This window comes from Panthera leo, chromosome B1 (assembly GCF_018350215.1).
Source record: "Panthera leo isolate Ple1 chromosome B1, P.leo_Ple1_pat1.1, whole genome shotgun sequence".
In the NCBI taxonomy this organism is placed as follows: Eukaryota; Metazoa; Chordata; class Mammalia; order Carnivora; family Felidae; genus Panthera; species Panthera leo.
In genome coordinates, this window is record NC_056682.1 from 146,906,866 (window position 1) to 146,930,319 (window position 23,454).

Genomic DNA, 23,454 nt, shown 5'->3' on the forward strand with positions numbered 1-23,454 from the left:
AGGTGAGCTTAACCTTATGATAAGCTGTCGAAATGTGTACTTATAATTTGTACACCTTTAGATGCATATTATTTTTCAACATAAAATTTAACATTAAAAAAGAAATAGCTCGACCACATCTAGATGAGATAAAGTACAAAGCAAGGGACAAACACTTTCACCAAGATCAACTGGGGGGAAAAAAGAATAACTGCAGTGGATTGTAGCAAATCAGATATGTTAAGATTGGTGAGTTTACAATATTTATTTTTTAAAGGTAAATAGTCCTATGGACCAGGAGGATTTAATTATTTTAAATTTGTAGGCACCTAATAAAATTTCTTCTAAATAAATGAGGAAACAAAATCTATGAAAACTGATAAAAACAAAATTGACAAAAGTGAAGTGAGAAATAGATCTGTACTTAAAGTGGCTATATTTTAATAAACTATTTTTAGTTATTGATGGAATGGGCTTCAAAGATAAGATTTTGTAAATATGAATTAACATATGTTATGAATTAATATACTGAATAATACAATGTTACATATATATATCACATCAATAACTGCAGTATATACATTCTTTTCAACCATAAAAGGAACTTTTTATAAAAATTGACCTTGAATAGGACATAAAGCAAAGTAACAAATTTAGAAGGATGAAATCACTCAATGCATGCTTTCTGAACATAATGCAATTTTACTAAAATTCAGTAATGCAAATATACCTAGATGATAGCCATATGTTTGAATTAAGGAAATTCTTAACGGAAATTAAGAGAAAATATTTTACCTTATAATGTAAGGAAAACAACATATATCAAAACTAATCTGCACTGTGTCAACATGAGTCTTCTACACCTAACGTGGGAAAGAAGCAATGTGCAACAATGCCTACCCCATGATCCCATTTTGAAAATTCAAAAATGTGTACTAACAAGAAGTTTGTAGAGAAAACAAATATGTAATTAATATTCAAATACCTTTGAAAAGGTCAACAGAACATAATTTCTTATAAGAAATGCCTTAAAACTGAAGTTATTTTATTAGTAACTAATAAAATAACAGCCCAAATTGTTCTACAGACAAATTTGACTAAAAAATCAAGAAGCTCTTAGCTCCAAATTTTAAAAAATTGTTTTTAATGTTTATTTATTTTTGAGAGAGAGAGAGAGAGACAGAGACAGAGTGCAAGCAGGGGAGGGGCAGAGAGAGGAGACACAGAATCCGAAGCAGGCTCCAGGCTCTGAGCTGTCAGCACAGAGCCTGACACGGGACTCAAACCCACAAACCGCGAGATCATGACCTGAGCCAAAGTCGGAAGCTTAACTGACTAAGCCATCCAGGTGCCCCTTAACTCCAAACTTAACACTCTTTTATGGAATACAAAAAAGAAACATTACTCAATTCTAATAATATACTGCTATAACCATAAATGACAGCATAAGTGGTACAAGATAATAAAGCTACAAGCCAGTCTCATTCATAGTCTTAGACCTATCTAAATTATTTAAAAACTGAAGCCAGCAACATATAAAAGAGATAATACATCATAGCAATTTGTGTTTTTATAAGGAATATAAATTTGAATTATCAAATAGAAGTAGAAAGGTCATAATCATGTCAAAACTTGCAAATCCCATTTAATAAAATTCAACATTAATAAGCACAACTATTTATAAACTTAGACAAGAAGAAAGCTCTCTACATGATCAAGAGTGTTCACAAAAAACTGCCATAAACACTGTATTCAATAGTAAAAATCAGTATCAGCAAGGATCCAACTTTTAATTCTATTACTATACTGGAGATCCTGGCCAACTTAGTAAGATTAGAAAAAGGGATTAAAGGGACACCTGGTGGCTCAGTTGGTTAAGCGCCGACTTAGGCTAAGGTCATGATCTCATGGTTCATGGGCTCAAGCCCCCCCATCAGGCTCTGTGCTGACACTCAGAGCCCGGAGCCTGCTTCGGAGTCTATGTTTGTGTCTTTCTCTCTGCCCCTCCCCAACTCATGCTCACTCTCTATCTCAAAAATAAACACTAAATTTTTTTTAAAGAAAAATTAAAGAGCATGAAACTAATTCAAGAAATAAACATGTCATAATCTACAGATGACATAACAAAGAAAACAAAAAAATTTACAAAAAATATATTGGAATAGAAGAGTTTACCAACGTTGCTAGATACAAAGTCAGTCAATAACTAGAGAGCAACTGCATGCATTAGCAGAAAGGAAAGGATAAAGATCCCACATTTGTACTTTCTGTATTTGTACTGAGTCTATCTTCTTCTTAGATCTCCTTTTCCATAGGGACAAGGGCTCAATGTAAGAGCAACCCTAATCTTTGAAGGATAATTAATCCACTTGGACACCAGGTGATCTGGACTTGGATGCAACTGTTATTTGAGTGTTGCCTGGGAAAGTGAGTTGCCTGCAACAGGGCAAGAAAGTATTTCCTAATACAGAGGGAAAGAAAAGGTCTTATAGAGAATTCTGCTTAAGTCCAGTCCCTCCAGGTTGAAGAAGGGTAAGGGTCCTAGGGCCCAAGCCAGTTTGTTGTCCTTTCATTCTTCTGTCGTCTTACTGACTCAAATGCTCACTTTATGCCTCATGGGACAGTGGTCATCTTGTAATAATGAGGATGAAAGCAATACTGTCACAACGAACAAACATGAAGTTAAAAGAGTCTGGTCCTCAATGAAACCACTGAGCCACTATCACAGCCCTAGACTGTCTCCCTCCAGGCTCCTTATTGCAAATACATCCTTTCATTTTTTTAGCCACTGCAGTATAATCTTAGCATGTAGCAGACTTAAAACTAATGTGTACAATTGTCTATATATAAAATCAAAGACACTCAAGGGACCAAATATTAGAGTAAGAGTATCTGTTAAGAGCTCTGAATACAAGATCAACATAGGAAACTAAATAGCATTCTTCTATAAAAGTAGCACATATTTAAAATGAAATATAAAAAGTATCCATTGTCAATAGCAAGCAATAAAAAAATTGCCCATTTTGTTGGAATAAAATCAAAGTAGAATAAAATCACACAAAAAGGTTTGAAACGTCTACAAAAATATTAACCAAAATTACTGAAGAACAAAAAACATCTTAATAAATGGAGAGAGATACCATGCTTACAGAAGACTCAATATTATAAAACCTAATTCTCTCAAATCAACCTCTGAAATCAGGGCAATTTCAATAAAATGACCAACAAAGCTTTACATGAATTTATAACAGATGATCTTTAAGAAAAAACAAATTTAATATTTATTTATTATTGAGAGACAGAGAAAGACAAGAATGAGCATGGGAGGGGCAGAGAGAGGAGGAAACACAGAATCCAAAGCAGGCTCCAGGCTCTGAGCTGTCAGCACAGAGCTCTACATGGGGCTTGAACTCACAAACTGTGAGATCATGATCTGAGTGGAAGTCGGACGCCTAACTGACTGAGCCACCCAGGCACCCCTATAGCAGATGATCTTAAAACAATTCATATGGAAGCATAAAAAGCCCAATAGAGACAAGAAAAGTTTTTTGAAGATGATCAAGCCTAACTATAAATCTATAAATAGTATTTAATAGTATAAAACTATAAATAGTATTTAAAGAGATATTCTTGTACAAACAGACAAAATCATCATTAGAATGGAACAGAGAGCCCAAAAACAAACCTTACCTCACACCAAACACAAATATTAATTTTATACAGCCTAACAACCAGAGAAAAGCAAAACTTTAAAATTGAGGGGAAAAGTTGTAGAATAGATTTATGTCCATCATCAGGATAAAGTATTCTTAGATAATCACAAAAGACCTATATAAAAAGGAAACTATTGACATATTTAACCACATTAAATTTGAAGTTTCTGGAACAAATACTACATAGAAAATGGAAACACAAGCTGCAGAATGTGAGACTATCAGCAGTGCATAAAACTAACAAAGAATTGGTATCCCAAGTGTATATAGGATATCTGCTTATCAATAAGACAAAAAAACAATTTTTAAAGAAAATTTGACAAAGAATATTAAAAGACAGTTCACAGAAGTTAAAAGGTCATTGGCCAATAAAGAAACCAGATTTTCTTTCACATCACAAAGTGTAAAGATAGGTTTCTTAAAATTGATTCAGTAACTCAATGAAATTAGGCACAACAACTCCATTATTAACAAACACAAATCTCCCCTAAAACCCCCAATAGACTTCTGCTTACATTATATTATTCAAAATTCAATATCCTCACCTCCACAAGCTATAAGAAAGGATGCGAAAATGAGTATTTTTCTGAAGGTGGCCATATGTTTCTTCCCCTTAACCAAAAAATACAATTTGTATTCATAAGGAAGAAGATACATGTATTCATAAGTGTTTGCCATAACTAGTAATTTTTATTCAACATGTAACAAATAGCAAAATGTGTAAGGAAGTAGTATTAGGAATTTACCTAAATGCATTGCAAAGGGGTAATATCGAATAGCACACAAATTGAGACATATGGAAGGAATTGAGAGGCTCCAATATATATCTGACACTCTAGAAGTAGAAACCAGAAAGAAGCAATATATGAAAAAAAAAATAGTTTGATAGATTTTTCTGGAAATGAAGAGACACTGGAGGGTTTTTTGTGTTTGGTTGGTTGGTTGGTTTTGGTTGTTGTTGTTGCTGTTTTAGAGAAGGACACAGAGTAGGAATATTTTTCCCTCTTTCAAATGAGAAGAAATCAGTAGAATACTATTTCTATCTCTGTCCCTTTATTCACTCCACCTCAAAGTACCATGACTTATCTATTGAGTATATTTGAGGAAAATCACTAAGCATGTTCAGGTCAGCAACTCTGCTCCCTTGCTATCAGGAGGGACTCTTCATCTGGGGAGGTCCACTTGTCTGGGCCTAAAAGGGAAAATGTGGTCAGTTCTGGAGTTCAGTAATTAGCACACACTACCAGACTAATCTAAAATTAATTAACCTCCATGTTGGCCTTTACCTATAATAAAGATGACATTTTGGCCTCAATCGTTACTTCGAAACTTGTTCAAAACCCACATGAGATGGAGATCAGCTACTTACTGAGGCTGCTTTAGAAACCTCAAGAGCATCCTTGTATTTAGAGGTTACATTTAGTGCCAAACAAAAACAATTCTCTGACACATAGTAAAATGTAGCACCTCAGTTATAACATCTTAGAAACTATCAGAAAGAAACAAAAGAGACAGAGAAATGATGGTCAAAAGAGTAACTGTTAAACTAACACCAGGAGAAAGAAAATGTAAAAGCAAAAGCAGAGTTAGGAATGCACAGGGCTGGTTTTCAGATTATCAAGCATTTCGTGTAATACTGGAGGGTTCATATAGGGCAACCAGAGGAAGAGAAGAGGACTTGGGTAATTGGACCATATTGCCGAGAACTTTGCAGGAAACCATGGCAAAACACAAAAGGCTTTATAAGAATAAGGATTTAACTGGAAGCAAGGAGGAAAATAATCTATGAGAAACAAAAGTCAAGGAGGAAAAGAAGAGATAGAGCAATACTGGAATTTGTAGTCTAGAACTAAATGTATGGAGTGGCGATGTGTTTCCACTATTTTTTTTTTTCCTTTCCAACTTTGTGCTTTTGCCCATACTATTATTAGGCTATTCTTCACCTACTGCTCTTGAACATGGATACACCAGAGTGGGTATAGTGTTCAAATCTTTCTGAATTTTACAAAAAACCTAGACTCTGAGTGGAATGAAGAAGACATTAAGGCTTAGGCAAAACATTTGAGGTTTAACGAGTGAAACCTAAGTTATCACCACGCCACATTCAAGTTTAGGATAAATTACCCTAGGCTGAAAGGAGGAGAAAACAAGAGATGGACAGTTGATTATAAAAGAATGGTAAAGCCAGACCTTGAAAACCTAGCCTCTTGCATTTGGAATGAGATTGCAGCAGGTGGTTTCATGAGAGTCAGGTGCGCATATCCTCCGATGACACAGGTGTCCACACAAAAAAAGCACCATATATCAGTTTCTTTTACACAAAAGGTATTTTTAAAGAACAATTAAATTTAAGGTGCAAGAAAAATCAACAAAGGAGCCCAGAAGTGGGAAGATGATGAGGAGAATATTTTTATTCACACAATTATCCAGTAAGTTGGTTGTACACCTGGTTCAGAGGTCTTGTGAAGTCCTGGGGTGAAAAGCAGTGCAAATAAATATACTAATAAGGTTGAAGACATCTGTGTGAATTCATATTTAGCTTAATACAGATACAGATTATTATATAGAAAAATATTTATGGTTATATGCAAATACAGCTAGTATCACATATATAGTTCCTTCCTATATTGAAAGATCCTACAAGCACCCACACCTAGTGACTATCAGATCCTTGCTTCTAAAACCATTCCAATAAAGACAAGGGAAACAAAAGCAAAAAATGAATTATTGGGACCTCATCAAGATAAGAGGCTCTGCACAGTGAAGGAAACAATAGCAAAACTAAAAGGCAACTGACAAAATGGGTGAAGATATTTCCAAATGACATATCAGATAAAGGGTTAATATCCAAAATCTATAAAGACCTTATCAAACTCAACATCCAAAACAAAGAATCCAGTGAAGAAATGGGCAAAAGACATGAACAGACACTTCTCCAAAGAAGACATCCAGATGGCTAACAGACACATGAAAAGATGCTCAACATCATTCATCATCAGGGAAATACACATCAAAATCACAATGAGATACCACCTCACACCAGTCAGGATGGCTAAAATTAACAACTCAGGCAACCACAGATGTTGGCAAAGATGTGGACAGAAGGGAACCCTTTTGCACTGCTGGTGGGAATGCAAACTGGTACAGCCACTCTGGAAAATAGTATGAAGGTTGCTCAAAAAATAAAAAAAATACCCTATGACCCAGCAATTGCACTACTAGGTATTTATCTAAAGGATAAAAAATTTATGATTCAAAATGGCACATGCACCCCAATGTTTATAGCAGCACTATTGACAATAGCTAAAGTATAGAAAGAGCCCAAATGTCCATCAACTGATGAATGGATAAAGAAGATGTGGTACATATATACAATGGAATATTATTCAGTGATCAAAAAGAACGAAATCTTGCCATTTGCAACAACATGGATAGAACTAGAGTGTATTATGCCAAGCAAAATAAGTCAGTCAGAGAAAGACAAATATATAACTTCACTCATATGTGGAATTTAAGAAATATAACAGATGAACATACGGGAAGGGAAGAAAAAATAAGATAAAAACAGAGAGGGAAACAAACCATAAGAGACTCTTAAATACAGAGAACAGGGTTGCTGGCGGGGTGTTTGGTGGGGGGGGAGAATGGGCTAAATTGGTGAATGACATTAAGGAGAGCACTTGTTCAGATGAGCACTGGGTGTTATATGTAAGTGATGAATCACTAAATTCTATTCCTGAAGTCATTATTACACTATGTGTTAACTAACTTGGACTTAAATTAAAAAATTGTTTTAAAAAAATCTCCAATAAAAAAAGCAATGTTCCTTGTAGAAATGGCTGATTCTACTACTGAGGTAGGAAATATATGAGTCTATAGCATCTTGTAGTCTCAGAAAGTAAGGAAGTCCTAACACACACACCATACACTAAACGGTATATGTCAAAAGAACACAGAAGGCAAGTGAAAGAGCTTCTAAAAGCTAAAGCTGAAATATCTGAGGAACAAAATAAAGTATAACTGTATTATAACACAAAATGTAAAACAAGTATCCATGAGTCCATACTTATATAAAAGATTGCATAAATAAATGCATGGGGAAGAAGAGGCAAATCTCTAATGCAGAATCCTAAATAATCAATGTATATTCATCATCCTCCAGGAGGTGGATCATAGCTCCCTACTCCCTACTTATGGGCTGTGTACATGGATATCATCCCAGAGAATACAGTATGAAAAGGAGCTGAGGGAACAGTAATTTTATAGTGGCCAAACCTTAAAAATATTACCTCTACCAAGTGATCAAGGTCAACATTAAAGTAATCATGTACCCTGGATATAATGCAGTAAAAATAACTTTTTTATTTTTATATTCCAACACAAATTCAGTGTAATCAGTATAATCATAAGGGAAATTCTACAGATGAATCCCAATTGAGGGACATTCTACAAAATAGCCATCATTCCTCAGAAGTGTCAAAATTATCAAAAACTAGGAACTTTGGGAAATTGTCACAGCCAAGAAGAGCTTAATGACAATTAAATGTAACTTACCCTGGATGGAATACCTAAACAAAAAAGGGATCTTAGGTAAAAACTAAGAAAGCATGGAAACTCCCTACTCTATTTACAATTTTCTGTAGATCAAAAACTCTTCTAAAATAAAAAGCATAGATAGAGTACATGCTTAGGATAGAAATAAATAGTAATAATAATTATGAGAAAATTTGGAACATTTTCTTGTCAGACGGAGTTCCAGAGAAGTTTAGGATAAAAATTAATCATATAGTATTCAAACGACATACATTTGCTAGAAAATTATGAGTACTATAAGGTGAAAGGAATAAAACTATAAATAAGCTTCTGGTGGCTTTAAAGATACAACTAACGTGAATAAAAACTCAATGTACTCACTTGAGAAAAAAAATTCTTCATTTCTTTTTTTAAATAAGTTACCTTTTTAAATTTTTATTTTTTTTATTTGAGAGAGAGAGAGCATGAAAAATAGGGGGAAGGAGCAGAGGGGGAGGGGGAGGGAGGGAGGGGGGGGGAGAGAGAGAGAGAGAGGGAGGGAGGGAGGGAATCCCAAGCAGGCTCCACACTCAACATGGAGCCTGACATGGGGCTTGATCCAATGACCCTGGGATCAAGACCTGAACCAAAATCAAGAGTCAGACACTCAACCAATTGAGCCACCCAGGCACCCCTATACCTTCATTTCTAATACATTTCTAATCTTCATTTATAATCCCAAACTATACTGACAGTTATAGTATTTACTACTGAGCACTTGAAAAGTACAATTTAATGGAAACAAAATCTATACAAACTATGCATGGCAAAACTATGGGTAATCATATTGTTAATATGTGTATTTTTAATATTTAATGAAAGTGGCAGCAAAGATTATATATCCAAAATTTAATATGGTATAAAATATATAAAAAGGCCACAGTATCAATATATTTCACTAGACCAAAGGTTAAGAACTTGATTACTTTAACAGAGGCATTGACATTTGTAAAAGGTCTACTAAGTCACAGCCCAAAGACAGTCTCCTCTTTAAAGTGACAGTTCAGGGCAAGGCACATTTAAAAAAACAGTCAATATTCTGCCAACCTGAATTACCATCACTGTGTGTGGCCTGGTAACTCAATGTGTCAATAGAGTACAGGTCTGTGTGCTATCCTGAGGCTGGTTTCTAGCTGTAGTCCCCACTGTTTTGAATCATACCATGGGCCTCGTATGAGTGGGTGGTCAGATAGAAAGAAGAAAAGATATAGAAGACATATTCCTACATGTTTGCTTTTAACATTATTCTATTTATTTAAAATATCACAGAGTATCTCACAATAAGTACATCTTTATTATATTCTTATGTTCACTGAATACATCCAATAAAGTTTTTGTTCTTTTTAGTTTGTTTTGAGTTCCCATGAGTTCCCATCATTTTATAAGGACTGTAAGTTCTAGGGAATAAAAGAGTGAATAAAACTGACAAAAATCCTTGTCTCATGGCTTACATTCATTTGGGGAAACAGACAATAAGCCAATAAGTAGACACATACAGAAAACATAGGTTAGTGGTAATAAGTGTTAAGGAGAAAGCCAAAGCAAAGAAAGGGAATGTAGGGGATGGAGTTTTAATTCTGAATTGAATGGTCAAGGAAAGTCTCACTGAGATGGCTAAGTATGAGTAAAGAAATACAGGAGATGAGGGAGCCAGCTAAATGGATATGCATTTATCCATTTGCATTTTCCAATGGAAAAAGGACTCTAGGTATATATAAATATCTTAAAGAGAAAACAGCTAGGCCAATGTGGCTTGAATGGAATGAGCAAGGAGAGAATGATAGAAGATAAACTCAGAGTGAGGCCAGAACCTATAAATCCTTATATGAGCCATTAAAAAGTTTTGAGTAGAACATGTTTTGACTCATTTTATACTCTGGCTGCTGAGCCCCGGATAGAAGCTGTTGCAATAATACACAGGAGATGTGATGGAGGATAGAATCAAGATGATAGCAGTGGAAATGGTGATGCATGGTCAGACTCTGGACACTTTGGAAGTTGAATCTACAGGATTTGTTGAAGGATTGGATTTATGGGGGAAAGAGTAGAGTCTAATTGGCCTGAACCACTGGAAGAAATGGATTGCCATAGACTAGATTTTTTAAAAAGACCAAAAACCACATTTGAACAGAACATTAACAAGGAGTTGCTGAGAGCCACTTCCCATTCCCCACCACTAACTGTTGATCTCATTCTAATACCATTATTTGTAACAGATGACAGGTGTCGTAAGTAAAGGAGACCCCCTAAGCTGATCAAACCTTTGGCAACCATGGAATAGTAGGAGAGGTGAATCTGGGAAGATTCAAACTAGAAATTAAAGAGAGAGAGAGAGAGAGAGAGAGAGAGAGAGAGAGAGAGAGAGAGAGAGAGAGAGAGAACCCTTAATCAGGAACTCTCATGACAATGGATTTCATGAAGAGGATCTCAGAGGAATTCACTTCATTTCCTGAGTCAACGAATAACCAAATATTGAAAATGTGAAACTTACCATCAATAATGGCTGGACAACTCTTCATTATGTGAATTGTTATATTCCCACAGACAATTGCCTGCTCTGAACATAAAAGTTAATGTGACCTGTCTAGATAAGTTTCACTTTCAAAGTATGTCTGGCAGATTTTGCCATAATTCTACAAGTTTTCTACTTCGTATATAAAACCTAATCTGAAATTTATCACTTCATTGCTCGAGATGGCAAGAGAAGGAAATCAAAGAAAATAGTACACAGAGAGATAAAAAGACATGCAACAGAAATCGGTACATTATCAACCAAGAGAGGAGAGTCTTTTATTTATTTTTAACGTTTATTTATTTTTCAGACAGAGAGAGACACAGCATGAACGGGGGAGGGGCAGAGAGAGAGGGAAACACAGAATCTGAATCAGGCTCCAGGCTCTAAGCCATCAGCCCAGAGCCCGACGCGGGGCTCGAACCCGCGGACCGCGAGATCGTGACCTTAGCGAAGTCGGACGCTTAACCGACTGAGCCACCCAGGCGCCCTGAGAGTCTTTTAATAAGAAGGAAGTGATCACAGAGAAAGAAGTATGCAAAATATAGTGGGCCAAGCAGTTAGCCATGGAGGACCCAAACTGCCTCAATAGGATGAGTCTTGCTTTAGCCTTCTTTTGCATGACCCACCTCAAAATCTTTGAGGCTTTGGAGACTTGTTATGTACATAGAAATCTGGCGTTTGGGTGTGAAGATGTGGAAAAGGCAGGAGAATAGCATATAGTCCCAATTCTGCTGCTCACTCTTCATATCCTTGAATATATGACTGCTACTTTCTGGCCTTCAGTTTCCATTAAAAAAATGTGATAATAATATCCCCTGTGAATAAATGAAATGTTGATGTGAAAGTGTTTGCAGGTCACAAAGAAATGAACATGATATGAAACACAAACATTCATCTCAAAGCCAGTCTTAAGCATCCCTAGCTCTCTAATAGAACACTAAAAGAATGAATGAGTAAATGGAGTTCTGGTCATAATAAAACAAAAGTACTTGAAAAAATTTTTGACAAATTAAATTTTGGTAGGACAAAGATGAATGTTAGTGTAAGAGATATCTGAAGATCACAATCTCATCCAGAAGCCGAGAAGGATAGTCAAAGGAATATGAACTTGAAGAAAGAAAAAAAAAGAAGTATGAACTTGTAAGCAGAGGGCAGGAATCTGTGTCTTTGTGAACAAAACAGGCAGAATAAAGCAACTCTAATGGCTTTGACCTAGAGATATATTCTAGATAATAAATAAGGGGCTTACAGTGTTTATCTTTATAGTTAATATCTATCTCAATGTTTTTGATTATGTATTCCCTAAGGCAAACTTTGAGCTAGACATTAAGAGGAAGGTGCATGTAATTCAATATGATTCTAATAATGTCATAAAGTAGCCAAGAGACCAGAAGAATTCAAGACCGCAGCTAACGTCAAGGTCTTGGATACTCAGATAATATATGGAACATAGTGAACGTAAAAGATAAAAAGGGGCAAAATATTAGAAAATGGTAGCTACAATTTATTGTAACTTTCTTTAGTTTTTGCAATAATTTATTTCAACCTCAATTCTCATTCTTTCTACCTCTTAGAGGAAAGCAAATCAGGTTCATACTCAGTTTGACTTTTGTTTTTAAAATTCTTTTAAAATGCAGCAAGTGATTCAGTTAACAATAGTGGGTAAAAGCTATTTCTATTCCATTCCATTATTAAACCACTCAAAATCAGTACAAAGATTGCAAAACAGAATATTTAATGATAAAGGTCAAAATCATAAACTGTGATGAATATTTGACAAATACAATAAAGGTCCTCTTGCCTTTAGATCTGAGCCCATAGCAATTTCCTTACACACAATTTCTCTGATTGTAGATCCAGGCTGATCTGTCTTTCTTAAATAGTTCACCCTTACAATATATTACCTATGATTTCCAATTTCATTTTTTTTTTAACTGGAGCAAGAAATCAGATACCTGCAAAACAACCTGAGTTCAGAATCCTTTTAGATTTCTTTGGGTTCTTATACCAAACTTAGAGTAATTTTTAGTGGCTACACCTTATCACTTCCTCACAAAGCATTCAACCAGGTTTCAATAAAACCACCCTTTTTGTATTTACATAGTACCATGATGACATAGCATTTCAAGTAAATTACCAGGTACCAGTAAAATATAAATGGCATAAACAGATTTGTATAAACACACTGATTTTGGTAAACAGCTAAGAAGAGCAGGGAAGCCTAAGCACACTAGAGAACTACTCTCTATCCATCAGCCATAAAATCAGAGCAGCCAGGATCATGAAGTCACCACATGGAAGAGATCTACACTGGATAATCACACAGACTCACATATTTTGTGTAAGCAACAAATACACTTATGTCAAGCTACTATGTGTTTGGAGTCAAATGCTAACTCAGCATCACCTAGCTATCCTTTGTATCATAGCAATCCTAAAAACACTAGTACTTCTGCCATACGTTAAACTTATCTACTCTTGCAGCTAGGTATGCCAAATTTCAAAGTTCTGTCCAATGAAAGCTAAGAGAGTATCTATAGGAGGCATCCAGGAAAACTTTTACTTTTCGTATTAAAATCCCAGATGCAGCTGGTTCTGCATTTTACTGACTTAATTGTAAATATCTTTTGACCATAGGTGACAACCTGAGGATAAAGATCAGCATGCTAAGGATGGCAAAGGGCAGAGAAGGAAGAGTCTGATCTGTTGAGTAGTTTTACCAATGTCAACAAGCAAATGCTTACCTCTGAACTTGTTATTTGAGGGAAGATCTTTTTTAAAGCCTATTTGATGAAATAAAAATTGATCAGATAGTCTGCTAGAGCTGAACAGTCCTAACAAATACAAGGATCCAACCCTGTCCTATTTAAAATTTGATTGATTTGTAATGAATAAGTTTGTGTCAGAATGTAAATCATCTATATCCCTAAGCATGTTGGCTTGTCATACCAATACTTTTTTGAACTAAGCAGAGTGATGATTTATATTTTAGTGCATGCTTCTTAAAACTTTCTAAACTGCTAACAGTCAGTTATGGACTAGCTACTTAAAGTAGCACAGTTCTAACAATCCCTCTGAAAATTTTTGAAATACCATTTTTATAATCTGTGCTCCTGTTCTAGGACTATGCAAGCTAATAGCATATTTCAAGGTATACTCAATGATAAAGAAAATTCTGGGATTTTTTTCTGGTATGTTTAACATATTTCACTGCCTTTAATTGTACTTTCTGTGAAAAGTAATCTTTTTGTATACAATATTTTCATTTCTTTGGATCAAAGAATTTTTTTCTATGGTGGCTCTCTATCAAATATCTCTATTCCCTTTTTAATTTTAATCTTAGTTAATATACAGTGCAATACTGGTTTCAGGAGTAAAACTCAGTGATTCAGCACTTAACACACAACACCCAGTGCTCATCACAAGTGACCTCCTTAATACCCATCACCCATCTAGCCCATCTCCCAATCACCTCTCTCCATCAACCCTCAGTTTGTTCTCTGTCATTAAGAGGCTCTTGTGGTTTGTTCTGTCTCTTCTCTTCCCACACCTCACTTCCTTTATGTTCATCTGTTTTGTTTCTTAAATTCCACGAATGAAATCATATTATATTTGTCTTTCTGATTGACTTATTTCACTTAGCATAATACATTCCAGCTCCATCCACGCCACTGCAAATGGCAAGATTTCATTCTTTCTGATGGCTAATACTCCATTGTGTATGTGTGTCTGTGCACATGTATGTACATATGTATATATACATATGTATATGCGTATGTACATGTATGTATGCGTATCACCTCTGCTTTATCCATTCATCAGGAGATGGAGATTTGGGCTCTCTCCATAGTTTGGTTATTGTTGATAATAATGCCATAAACATTGGGGTGGATGTTCCCTTTCAAATCTGTATTTTTGTATTCTTTGGGTAAATACCTAACAGTGCTATTGCTAGATTATAGGGTAGTTTTATTTTCAGTTTCTTGAGGAACCTCCATACAGTTCTCCAGAGTGCTGTACCAGTCTGCATTCCTACCAACAGTGCAAGAGGGTTCTTCTTTCTTTGCATCCTGGACAACACCTGTTGTTTCTTGTGTTGTTAATTTTAACCATTCTGACAGGTGTGAGGTGTTATCTCATCGCGGTTTTGGTTTGTATTTCCCTGATGATGAGTGATATTGAGCATCTTTTCACGTGTCTGTTAGCCATCTGGATATCTTTTTTGGAAACATGTCCATTCATGTCTTCTGCCCATTTCTTACTCTGGATTATTCATTGTTTGGATGTTGAGTTTAACAAGTTCTTTATTGATTTTGGATACTAACCCTTTATCAGATATTTTGTTTGCAAATATCTTCTCCCAATCTGTAAGCTGCTTTTTAGTTTTGTTATTGTTTCCTTCACTGTGCAGAAGCTTTTTATCTTGAAGTCCCAATAGTTCACGTGTGCTCTTATTTCCCTTGTCTTCAGCAACATGTCTGGTAAGAAGTTGCTGCAGCCAAGTTCACAGACGTTGCTGGCTGTGTTCTCCTCTAGGATTTTGATGGTTTCCTGTCTCACATCTAGGTCTTTCATCTATTTTGATTTTATTTTTTGTATGGTGTAAGAAAGTGGTCCAGTTTTGTTTTTCTGCATGTCGTTGTCCAGTTTTCCCAACACCATGGGTAGAAGAGACTGTCTTTTTTTCCCAATAGATATTCTTTCCTACTTTGTCAAAGATTAGTTGACCATATAGTAGGGGGTCCATTTCTAGGTTTTCTTTTCTGTTCCAGTGATCTATGTGTCTGTTTTTGTGCAAGTACCATACTGTCTTGATGATTACGGCTTTGTAACATAGCTTGAAATTTGGAATCACGATGCCTCCAGCTTTGCTATTCTTTTCCAGAATTGCTTTGGCTATTTGTGGTCTTTTGTGATTCCATACAAATTTTAGGACTGTTTCTTCTAGCTCTGTGAAAAATGCTCACGGTATTTTGATAGGGATTGCATTAAATGTGTATATTGCTTTGGGTAGTATAAACATCTTAACAATGTTTTTCCAATCCATGAGCATGGAATGTTTTTGTTTGTGTCCCCTTCATTTTTTTTTTCATTAGTGTTCTATTGTTTTCAGAGTATATACCTTTTACTTCTTTAGTTAGGCTTGTTCCTAGGTCTCTTATTGTTTTGGTGCAATTGTGAATGGGATCCATTCCTTGATTTCTGTTTCCGCTGCTTCACTATTGGTGTATAGAAATGCAACAGATTTCTACACAATTTTATATCCTTTGACTTTGCTGAATTCATGTATTAGTTCTAGCAGTTTTTTGGTGGGGTCTTTGGGTTTTTTACATAGAGTATCATGTGGCCTGCAAATAGTGAAAGTTTGACTTCTTCCTTCCCAATTTAGATGCATTTTATTTCTTTTTCTTGTCTGATTGCTGAGGCTAAGATTTCTAGTACTATGTAAAATAGTAATGTTGAGAGTAGAAATCCTTGTTCCTGACCATGGGGAGAGACTGTTTTATCCCATCGAGAATGGTATTAGCTGTGGGTCTCTCGTAAATGGCCTTTATGATGTTAAGTTATATTCCACCTATTCCTACTTTGTTGAGGATTTTTATCAGGAATGGATACTGTATTTTGTCAAATGCTTTTTCTGTTTCTATTAACAAGATTATTTGGTTCTTATCCTTTTTTTTTTAATGTGGCATATCACATTGATTTGTGAATGAACCAGTACTGCAGTCCAGAAATAAATCCCACTTGGTCATGGTGAATAATTCTTTTAATGTACTGTTAAATTCAACTTGCTAGTATCTTGTGGAGAATTTTTGCATCCATGTTCATCAGGGATATTGGCCTGTAATTCTTTTTAGTTGGGTCATTGTCTAGTTTTGGAATCAAGGTAATGCTGGATTTTTAGAATGAATTTGGAAGCTTTCCTTCAATTTCTACTTTTTTAAACAGTTTTAGAAGGATAGGTATTAACTCTTCTTTAAATGTCTGGTAGAATTCCCCTGGGAAGCCATCTGTCACAAGACTTTTGTTTGGAGATTTTTTTTTATCACTGACCCAATTTCTTTGCTGGTTATGGGTCTGTTCAAATTTTCTATTTCTTGTTTCAATTTAGTAGTTTATGAGTTTCTATAAATTTATCCATTTCTTACACATTGTCCAGTTTGTTGGCATATAATTTTTCATAGTATTCTAATTGTATTTCTGTGGTGTTAGTTGTGATCTCTCCTCTTTGTGATTTTGTTTATTGGGGTCCTGTACTATTATTTTTTAATAAGTCTAGGGGGTTACCAATTTTGGTAATTCTTTCCAAGAACAAGCTCAGCATTTCATTGATCTGTTCTGTTTCTCTATCATTTATTTCTGCTCTAAGCTTTACTATTTTCCTTGTTCTGCTGGCATTAGGCTTCATTTGCTGTCCTTTTCTAGCTCCTCTAGGTGTAAGATTAGATTGTGTATTTGGGACCTTTCTTACTTCTTGAGATAGCATGATTTGCAATATACTTCCCTCTTAGGACTGCCTTTGCTGCATCCGATTGGGTTTGTGTTTCCATTTTCATTTGCTTCCATGTATTTTTTTTTTTAATTTCCTGGTTAACCCATTCATTCTTTAGTAGGATGTTCTTTAACCTCCATGTATTTGAGGGCTTTCCAATTTTTTTTTTTTTTGTGGTTGATTTTAAGTTTTATAATGTTGTGGTCCAAAAGTGTGAGTGGTAGGATTTCCATCTTCTTGTACTTGAGGGCTGATTTGTGACCCAGTATGTGATCTATTCTGAAGAATGTTCCGTGTGCACTAAAAAAGAATGTGTATTCTGTTGCTTTAGATGAAATGTTCTAAATACATCTGTTAAGTCCATCTAGTCCAGTGTGTCATTCAAAGCCATTATTTCCTTGGTGGTTTTCTGCTTAGGCAATCTGTCTATTACTGGGAGTGGGGTGTTAAAGTCCCCTACTGTATTATTTTCAATGAGCTTTATGTTATTGATTTACGAATTTGTGTGCTCACAATTTGAAGGCATATTTATAATTGTTAGATCCTCTTGATGGATGGACCCTTAATTATGATCTAATGCTCTTCTTCATCTCATTACTTTTTTTTTTTTTTTTTAATCTAGCTTGTCTGACATAGTATGGCTACTCTGGCTTTGTTTTGACATTTAGTAGCATAACAGATGGTTCTCTATCCCCTCACTTTCAATCTGAAGGTGTCTTTAGGTCTAAAATGAGTTTCTTGTAGGCAGCATATTGATGGATCTTTTTTTATTCATTCTGATAACCTATGACTTTTGACTGGAGCATTTAGTCCATTTACATTTAGAGTTATTCAAAAATATGAATTTAGTGTCATTGTGTTACCTGTAGAGTTGGTGTTTCTGGTAATGTTCTCTGGTCCTTTCTAGTCTTTGTTACTTTTGGTCTTTTTTTCTCTCCACTCAAAGAGTCTCCCTTAAAATTTCTCATAGGGCTGGTTTATTGGCCACAAACTCCTTTAGTTTTAGTTTGTCTGGGAAACTCTATCTCTCACTCTATTTTGAAGAACAGCCTTGTTGGATAGAATATTCTTGGCTGCATTTTTTTTTCTGTTCAGCACATTGAATGTATTTTGCCACTCATTTCTGGCCTGCCAAGTTTCTGTGGACAGATCTGCTGCAAACCTGATCTGTCCTTCCCTTTCATGTTAAAGGCTCCCCCCACCCCCAACCTTGCTGCTTCCAGGTTTTTTTGTCTGTATTTTGTGCATTTGACTATAATATGTCTTGGCCATGACTGGCTTTTGTTGAATTTAGTGGGAATTTTCTGTGTTTCTGGGATTTTGATGTATCCTTCCCCAGATTAGGGAAGTTTTTAGCGATAATTTGCTCACATAAACCTTTTGCCTCTTTTTCTCTCTTTTCATCTTCTGGGATTCCTATGATAAACATGTTATTATGTTTTAATAAATTCCCTAAATCTGCCTTTGTGATCCCTGACCTTTGTTTCCCTCTTCTTTTCAGTGTCATTATTTTCCATAATTTTATTTTCTATTTGCTAATTTGCTTCTCTGCCTCATCCATCCTCATTTTTATGGCCTTCATTTGGGTTTGCATTTTGGTTATAGCATTTTTAATTTCATCCTGACTAGATTTTAGTTCTTTTATCTCTGCAGAAAGGGATTCTCTGGTGTCTTCTATACTTTTTTCAAACTCAGCTAGTATCCCTCTAATTGTTGCTTTAAATTCTAGTTCAGACATTTTACTTATACCTGAATTAATTAAATCCCTGGCCTTTATTTTTTCCTGTTCTCTTTTGAGGTGAATTTTCCCATCTTGTCATTTTGGAGGAAGAAAACAACAACAACATAATAGTAATAGAATGAAATAAAAATTTTAAAAATTAAAAAATCAAATAAAGGAAACTAGATCCTTGGTGTGTTTCAGTCTGCTTGTTAAGAGGAGCTGCCACGTTCTCTCCCTCAAATTATACAGATTGTTCTCTTAATCCTCAGGTTGATTTCAAACCATCAAAACGGTTTGATGTTGATTTAACTGTGTTCAAGATAGGAGAAAAGCCCAGGGTCCCCTTACTACTCTGCCATCTTAACTCCTCTTCTCCAGAAAATAATTTTTAAAGACATTTCAAGAAAGAATTAGAGGTCAAATTAAGGAACTATATGACAAAAATGTAATAAAAATAACTAAAATGGCAACTATTCATATTATGCAGCCATGACAATTATATCAAATGAATTCCTTTGTTGAGTGTATGGAAACACTTCTTTGATATTTACCAAAGGATATATCTTTATATCAGAATGCAAAAATAGAAAACTGGTCTAAAGTTGAGACAATACAGTTATGTTGTTCAAGAATTGTGTCCAAACAATTCAGAGAAAAAGGGAAACTTCATGATAATAGTTTCATTTTAGTTTCCTTTTTTAATCAGTGTCCTTTGAGTCTTCAATATTATCATCACTGTTGTAAAGTTAAAAATACTTAAATATAAACTATTGGCTATATCACCAAAAATTCTAGAATCTAAACATCTATGTAGATGAAAGAGGCATGGCTTTGATAAAGTGCTTTCTCAAAATGGGATGTGAGAATAGCTTAAGAATATTAAGTAATTCTAGAGCAATACAATTTTTCAAAAGAATTCCAATAAGAAAATAATTAAAATACTTTTAATTGATTTCAAAAATATTATTAATTCCACATAAATTGATAGAGATAATACTTCTTCAACCATTTCTGGTGAAGGACCAGTTTAATTTTTAATCTCTCAAGATCAATACCTTTGTAAAATAAAAAAAAATTTTTCTAGAAAAAAAACTGATCACGTGTTTATATGTCACAGCAAAGCCAAATTTCCATAAAAGTTCTAAATGCATATGTTTAATTTCTATACTTCCTTATCCATGGACTGAGAACCAATAATTTACAAATTGGCACCGCAGACCACACTTTGAGTACTAGTTTGTTTTCTGTTGGTGACCAAAGAACATTGATGATCCTTACACAGTTCTTATACTATTATTGCCACACTTGTGCTCTGCCATAAAAATAAAAATAGACAATAGACAATGATGCTTTCCATAGGCATCTATGAGGTAAAGTCTATAATAATTATTTTGTCTCAAAAAGATGCAGAGAAAGTGAAACAATCAAGAGTGAAAAAGCAATCTACAGAATGGCAGATAATATTTGCAAACCATTATCTACTAAGGTGTTAGTATCCAAAATATGTAAGAAACTTGTACAACTCAATAGGAAAAAACTGAGGCCAAAAAACTAATATCCTGATTGAAAAATAAGCAAAGGACTTAAATAGATATTTCTACAAAGAAAACATACAAATAACCAACAAGTATCTAAAAAGATGCTGAATATCACTAATCATCAGAGAAGTGCAAATCAAATCTACAAGGAGATATCACCTCAGTTACCAGTTAGGAAAACCAGTATCAAAAATATTAAATAATAAATGTTGGCAAAAAAAAAATTGAAAAAAATGGAACCATGGTGCACTGTTGATAGGAATGTAAAAGGTGCAGTTGCTATGGAAGGCAGTATGGAGGTTCCTCAAAAATTAAAAATAGAACTACCAGATAAGCCAGGATCCCACCTTGGGTATTTACACAAAATAACTTATATCAGAATGCCAAGGTGATATTTGCAGTCTTATGCTCACTATAGCATCGTTAACAATAGTCAAGATGTACAAGCAATGTAAATGTTCATTGACAGATGAAAAGATAAAGAGAATGTGGTGTATACACACACACACACACACACACACACACACACGAACAATGGAATATCCTTCAACCTTATAAAAGAAGGAAATTATGTCATATGCAACAACATGGATTAGATGCAGGAGCATTAAATTTAGTAAAATAAACCAGTCTCAGAAAAGCAAATATAAATGGATTCCACTTATAGGAGATAGCTAAAGTAATCAAACTCATAGAAGCAAAAAGTAGAATGCTGCTTGCCAAGGGTTGGGAGAGGGAGTAATGGGGATTTGCTGTTCAATGCATGTAAATTCCATTTATGCTAGATGAAAAAGCTCTGCTGTACATAATTGTGCTCAAAGGAATAACAACACAGTTAAGTGTACTGTATACTTAACGTTTGTTAAGAGGGTATATCTCATGCTATGCTTTGTACCACAATTTAAGAAATAAAGCTAATAGCAATGATTTATATATATATATAATATATATATATATTTTATATATATATATATTATATATATAATATATATATATATTTTATATATATATATATATATTATATATATAATATATATATGTATGTGTGTGTGTGTCAGAAGAGAAGGGTGAGATTGGTAGGACACTGGACCCTTAACTCTATCCTAATCTTTGAGTTGGTATTTATCATTCATTATAAACAAACAACAAGAACAAAGAAAACTAAGGAAAGAACATTGGTAATCTTTTGAAAAACATACTCCATATATTTAAGAAGGTGGAGGAAATATGAACATGATAAATAAAAAAATGGGAAAATATTTTTTAAATGACACAATTAGAATTTCAAGAAAAAAAATACCTGAAATAAAAAATGTATTGTATGGAACTGATAACACTAGAAAAGAAAAAAATATCACTCAAATTGAATGCACAGTGACGGAAAACATCCAAAATGCAGCACAACTAGAAAAAACAGAAAATGAATGGGCTTCAGTGATGGTTGACAATATACATACAAATGGAATCCCAGGAGGAGAGAAGGTGAGGGAACAGGACAAGTATTTGGAAAAAAAAAAAAAATGATTTCCAAAACATGTTTCTAATATTATGAAAAGAATAAGCCCACTGGTCAAAGTGGCCAACAAACCATAATAAACATAAGGAAGAATAAACATAAGGAAAATCATATTGAGGTACATCCTAAATTACTGAAAAACAGTGAAAATTTGACAATCTCAAAAGCAGCCAAAGGAGGGGGTAAAAAAAAAAAAAAAAAAAACATTTTAAGTACAGAGATACAAACATAAGGATAATAAAATTCTTATCTTATTTTCATGTACAAAATTATCAAATAGCTTGATCAGATAATTATAGAACACTTGATCCAACAAAATATATATTATTTTCAACTACACACAAAACATTTACCAAGCTACACCATATTCTAAGCCATAAAAGAATTCTCAATAAGTTTCAAACTACTGAAATCATAAAAGTAATGCTCTTAAAACACTTTTTTTTAAGCTTCTTAATGTTTATTTTTGAGAGAGAGAAAGGCAGAGTGCAATAAGGGGAGGGGTAGGGGAGGGGGAGAGAGAGAGGGAGAGGGAGGGAGTGGGGGAGAGGGAGAGAGAGAGGGAGAGAGAGAGAGAATATCTGAGGCAGGCTCCAGGCCCTGAGCTGTCAGCACAGAGACCCACACAGGGCTCAAACCCATGAACCAGGAGACCATGACCTGAGCCCAAATCGGAAGCTTAACCAACTGAGCCACCCAGGCACCCCAAAAGTAATGGTCTTAAATATGGCAGAATTAAACTAGAAATCAATAAGAAAGGTATTTGGAAAATGTCCCCAATATTTAGAAATTAAATAACATACTCTAAGTGACTCACACGTCAAAAAAGGAATCATAGAAGAAAGTAAAATATATTTTGGAGAGACCTAATTTTTTCAAAGGCTAACAGAAGTTGGCAGATGCCCCAAAAGCAATGTTCAAAGGGAAAACTATTGCATTAACTACTTATATTATTAGAAAAGAAGATCTAAAAATCAGTGGTAAAAGCTTCTATTTAAAAAAAAAAACATGGAAAGGGAAAGCAAATTAAATACAAAGTCTGAAGAAAGAGGAGTAACTGATAAGATTTAACAGGAAAAAAATAGAGAAAATCAATGAAATCAAATGCTGGCTTGTAAAGATTGATAAAATTTATAAACTTCGAACCATAAACATAAGGAAAAATAAGGCAACAAAAATCATAATATCAGGAATGAGAGGTGACATCACTATATATTCTACAGATGTTAAACATTATTATGAAAACTTTAGGACAATCAATTTGACAACTTAGATAAAGTTGGAAAATTCCCTCAAAGTACCAGAGCTTAAACAAGATACAGATAACCTGAATAATCCTATACAGCTAAAAAATTAAATTTGCACTTAAAAAAATCCCTACAAAGAAAACTTTAGATGACTTCAC